The sequence below is a fragment of the Elephas maximus genome, chromosome 23 (genome assembly GCF_024166365.1).
Source record: "Elephas maximus indicus isolate mEleMax1 chromosome 23, mEleMax1 primary haplotype, whole genome shotgun sequence".
Classification (NCBI taxonomy): domain Eukaryota; kingdom Metazoa; phylum Chordata; class Mammalia; order Proboscidea; family Elephantidae; genus Elephas; species Elephas maximus.
In genome coordinates, this window is record NC_064841.1 from 31,709,499 (window position 1) to 31,715,498 (window position 6,000).

The window sequence follows — 6,000 nt, forward strand, 5'->3', positions numbered from 1 at the left end:
ATGACATTTGCATTGTTTGCTGATCCCACCCAACCCATAGTCCCTCCAAATTTCAAAAGGCTTATAAGCCTTACATTTCCGGGGTTTTCTTTTTTTTTTTTTCCTCCGTTCAGTTCATTTTGCCAGCAGTCCTCTACCACATGCCCCTGGGGGAAGGAAATGAGATATGGTGGATACAGCATTGAATTTGGAAATCAAAGGCCTGGGTTTGAGTCTGGCTCCACTACTTCACTGGCTTTGTGGTCTTGGACAAGTCACATACCCCTCAAAGTCTCATCTGTGACCTGCCCCCCCTTATATTGCATTGGAGCTCTGTGAATGCCAAGATCAAAATAAAACAGGTTTTAGAAACATTTGGTAAAATTCTATAAATGCAAAGAATTTTATAATGTTCACGGTAATAGTAAAATAGAATATATATGCATGTATATATAATATATACTACACATATATTAAATATATATGTACACACACACGCCCATGTACACACACACACACACACTACCTTATATTTTAGAATATATCAGAAAACCTGTTCTAGATTATACAAAAGTGGATATGCAAGTTTTCTAGCCAAAATGTTAAAAGATGTTTCTTAAACAAATACATTGGCTTAAAAAATAAACAAAGCTCAGGTCTTTGAAACCATGAAAGACCCAATATAATTGTCAAGAGTCCACAAAAAAATTCAAGGACAGCTAAGAAAATACACATTCAAAGAGTGCAGACATTAACAATTTCATTTTGAAATAATGACATTTTACCAATCTGATTTCTGTGCAGAGTAAATAAAATTCGTTTTTATTTTTTTAACTTCCTGTTATGTCAGTGTCATGCTGGCAATGTCTATATACCCATTACCTCAATTAAAAGTCACAAAAGGCTTGCAAGCACGCAACGTGAGTCCTGTTTCACAGATGAAGAAACTGAAGCTCAGCGACTTTGAGAAACTTGCTCAAGGTCACTTAGTTGGGAACTGGCCTCTGAGCCCTTGACCGGCCCACACTTAGCTGCTAGTCTCACACCTCCTGATTCAGACTTAGCTTAAAAAAAAAAAAAAAAGCCAGAAAGGAAAGTTCCAAAGTCAGGGAAATGCACCCCCTCAGACAGCAAGGCTGTTGGAGGTGCAAATGTGTGGGGGAGCCATGCAGACAACTGAGTCTTGGGTGTGAAGAATCTGAAAGGTGAGCATCAAGAACTGCTCCCCAGGGTTGTTCCTTTTTTCTAATCCATCTTATTTAAAGGTCAGAACCACGAACAGTAATGCTTTTGAAGGACCCTAGATGCTTCCTTAATAAGCGTCTTAGTCTTGTTTGCAAATTACTAGCAGCTGGCTCGAGCTTTCACCTTATCCTTTTGAAAAAAGATTTACCCTAAACTTACGGTTTTCAATTATTAAAATGGCATGATTTAAGCTATTTCTAAAATGGCTAGCAGACTCATCATGAGAGAAAGAATATGTGAAATCAAGTGCCGTTAAGAAGTGTACTTACACCTTTCTCTCAATGTTAAAGGAATTGTTGATGGAAGTAATGTAGGAAAAAGTGGGAAGAGTGGAAAAAAAAAAAAACAGTCTGGGTCCAGGAACACACAGAGAGAGTACAGAGTGCTAGCCAGCTCATCCCCAAAAGACCTGGCTAATATTCAATTATTCTTTTATTCTCTATGACCATTTCTAAAGAAAAGAGATTGTCTTTGGTGCAACATGTATTAACAAAAAGAAAAGACTCAATGCTTAGGGGGTCACTGAACTTCTGTTAAGGGGTGAGGGTATAATTTGAAAATGGATAAGGCTGATGTATGTGTAACATGATAAACATAATTAATATCACTGAACTGTACATGTGAAGATTGTTGAAATATCAAATATTTTATTACATATATAGCTACCACAATAATTTTTTTTTTAATTAAAAAAAACTACAATCCCTCTCTGTTATAGTTTTTTAGACTGAATGAATCTAATTTCAGTTTAAGCAGAGAAGTAAATTACTGGATTGGTATGGGAAAGTTGGGAACCTGGCCTAAGATATGACCCAAGACCATTCTGGGTAGGAAACAAGCAAGAGCCCATAGGCAGCCTTTTAAGCTGTTATCATCAAGACAAATTGTTGGGGGAATGTTACTAAAAACAAAATCTGTTCCCAACCCAGAAAACCTCTCCACAAAAATAAAAGAGAAATTTTATTATTGAGCAAGCATTAAACCAAAATATGGTACATCACAGGCAATCCACTAAAGAGATCTCAAAAGAAACCTTATGTTTTATATAGCTAAGTAGATACAACCCATTGCATGTTTTTTTTTTTTTTTTTATAATAACTTTTATTAAGCTTCAAGTGAACGTTTACAAATCCAATCAGTCTGTCACATATAAGTTTACATACATCTCACTCCCTACTCCCACTTACTCTCCCCGTCTTGAGTCAGCCCTTTCAGTCTCTCCTTTCTTGACAATTTTGCCGGCTTCCCTCTCTCTCTATCCTCCCATCCCCCCTCCAGACAAGAGTTGCCAACACAATCTCAAGTGTACACCTGATATAATTAGCTCACTCTTCATCAGCGTCTCTCTCCCACCCGCTGACCTGTCCCTTTCATGTCTGATGAGTTGTCTTCAGGGATGGTTCCTGTCCTGTGTCAACAGAAGGTCTGGAGAGCATGGCCGCCGGGATTCCTCCAGTCTCAGTCAGACCATTAAGTTTGGTCTTCTTATGAGAATTTGGGGTCTGCATCCCACTGCTCTCCTGCTCCCTCAGGGGTCCTCTGCTGAGCTCCCTGTCAGGGCAGTCATCGATTGTGGCCGGGCACCAACTAGTTCTTCTGGTCTCAGGATGATGTAGGTCTCTTGTTCATGTGGCCCTTTCTGTCTCTTGGGCTCTTAGTTGTCATGTGGGCTTGGTGTTCTTCATTTTCCTTTGCTCCAGGTGGGTTGAGACCAATTGCTGCATCTTAGATGGCTGCTTGTTAGCATTTAAGACCCCAGACGCCACATTTCAAAGTGGGATGCAGAATGATTTCATAATAGAATTATTTTGCCAATTGACTTAGAAGTCCCCGCAAACCATGTTCCCCAGACCCCCGCGCTTGCTCCGCTGAGCTTTGAAGCATTCATTTTATCCCGGAAACTTCTTTGCTTTTGGTCCAGTCCAATTGAGCTGACCTTCCATGTATTGAGTGTTGTCTTTCCCTTCACCTAAAGCAGTTCTTATCTACTGATTAATCAATAGAAAAACCCTCTCCCACCCTCCCTCCCTCCCCCCCTCGTAACCACAAAAGTATGTGTTCTTCTCAGGTTTACTATTTCTCAAGATCTTATAATAGTGGTCTTATACAGTATTTGTCCTTTTGCCTCTGACTCATTTCGCTCAGCATAATGCCTTCCAGGTTCCTCCATGTTATGAAATGTTTCAGAGATTCGTCACTGTTCTTTATCGATGCGTAGTATTCCATTGTGTGAATATACCACAATTTATTTACCCATTCATCCGTTGATGGACACCTTGGTTGCTTCCAACTTTTTGCTATTGTAAACAGAGCTGCAATAAACATGGGTGTGCATATATCTGTTTGTATGAAGGCTCTTGTATCTCTAGGGTATATTCCGAGGAGTGGGATTTCTGGGTTGTATGGTAGTTCTATTTCTAACTGTTTAAGATAACGCCAGATAGATTTCCAAAGTGGTTGTACCATTTTACATTCCCACCAGCAGTGTATGAGAGTTCCAATCTCTCCGCAGCCTCTCCAACATTTATTATTTTGTGTTTTTTGGATTAATGCCAGCCTTGCTGGTGTGAGATGGAATCTCATCGTAGTTTTAATTTGCATTTCTCTAATGGCTAATGATCGAGAGCATTTTCTCATGTATCTGTTGGCTGCCTGAATATCTTCTTTAGAGAAATGTGTGTTCATATCCTTTGCCCACTTCTTGATTGGGTTGTTTGTCTTTTTGTGGTTGAGTTTTGACAGAATCATGTAGATTTTAGAGATCAGGCGCTGGTCGGAGATGTCATAGCTGAAAATTCTTTCCCAATCTGTAGGTGGTCTTTTTACTCTTTTGGTGAAGTCTTTAGATGAGCATAGGTGTTTGATTTTTAGGAGCTCCCAGTTATCGGGTTTCTCTTCATCATTTTTGGTAATGTTTTGTATTCTGTTTATACCTTGTATTAGGGCTCCTAGGGTTCTCCCAATTTTTTCTTCCATGATCTTTATCGTTTTAGTCTTTATGTTTAGGTCTTTGATCCACTTGGAGTTAGTTTTTGTGCATGGTGTGAGGTATGGGTCCTGTTTCATTTTTTTGCAAATGGATATCCAGTTATGCCAGCACCATTTGTTAAAAAGGCTGTCTTTTCCCCAGTTAATTGACACTGGTCCTTTGTCAAATATCAGCTGCTCATACGTGGATGGATCTATGTCTGGGTTCTCAATTCTGTTCCATTGGTCTATGTGTCTGTTGTTGTACCAATACCAGGCTGTTTTGACTACTGTGGCTGTATAATAGGTTCTGAAGTCAGGTAAGGTGAGGCCTCCCACTTTCTTCTTCTTTTTCAGTAGTGCTTTGCTTATCCGGGGCTTCTTTCCCTTCCATATGAAATTGGTGATTTGTTTCTCTATCCCCTTAAAATATGACATTGGAATTTGGATCGGAAGTGCGTTAAATGTATAGATGGCTTTTGGTAGAATAGACATTTTTACTATGTTAAGTCTTCCTATCCATGAGCAAGGTATGTTTTTCCACTTAAGTATGTCCTTTTGAATTTCTTGTAGTAGAGCTTTGTAGTTTTCTTTGTATAGGTCTTTTACATCCTTGGTAAGATTTATTCCTAAGTATCTTATCTTCTTGGGGGCTACCGTGAATGGTATTGATTTGGTTATTTCCTCTTCGGTGTTCTTTTTGTTGATGTAGAGGAATCCAAGTGATTTTTGTATGTTTATTTTATAACCTGAGACTCTGCCAAACTCTTCTATTAGTTTCAGTAGTTTTCTGGAGGATTCCTTAGGGTTTTCTGTGTATATAATCATGTCATCTGCAAATAGTGATAACTTTACTTCTTCCTTGCCAATCCGGATACCTTTTATTTCTTTGTCTAGCCTGATTGCCCTGGCTAAGACTTCCAACACGATGTTGAATAAGAGCGGTGATAAAGGGCATCCTTGTCTGGTTCCCGTTCTCAAGGGAAATGCTTTCAGGTTCTCTCCATTTAGAGTGATATTGGCTGTTGGCTTTGCATAGATGCCCTTTATTATGTTGAGGAATTTTCCTTCAATTCCTATTTTGGTAAGAGTTTTTATCATAAATGGGTGTTGGACTTTGTCAAATGCCTTTTCTGCATCAATTGATAAGATCATGTGGTTTTTGTCTTTTGTTTTATTTATGTGATGGATTACATTAATGGTTTTTCTGATATTAAACCAGCCTTGCATACCTGGTATAAATCCCACTTGATCAGGGTGAATTATTTTTTTGATGTGTTGTTGGATTCTATTGGCTAGAATTTTGTTGAGGATTTTTGCATCAATGTTCATGAGGGATATAGGTCTATAATTTTCTTTTTTTGTAATGTCTTTACCTGGTTTTGGTATCAGGGAGATGGTGGCTTCATAGAATGAGTTGGGTAGTATTCCGTCATTTTCTATGCTTTGGAATACCTTTAGTAGTAGTGGTGTTAACTCTTCTCTGAAAATTTGGTAGAACTCTGCAGTGAAGCCGTCCGGGCCAGGACTTTTTTTTGTTGGGAGTTTTTTGATTACCGTTTCAATCTCTTTTTTTGTTATGGGTCTATTTAGTTGTTCTGCTTCTGAATGTGTTAGTTTAGGTAGGTAGTGTTTTTCAAGGAATTCATCCATTTCTTCTAGGTTTTCAAATTTGTTAGAGTACAATTTTTCATAATAATCTGAAATGATTCTTTTAATTTCATTTGGTTCTGTTGTGATGTGGTCCTTCTCATTTCTTATTCGGGTTATTTGTTTCCTTTCCTGTATTTCTTTAGTCAGTCTAGCCAA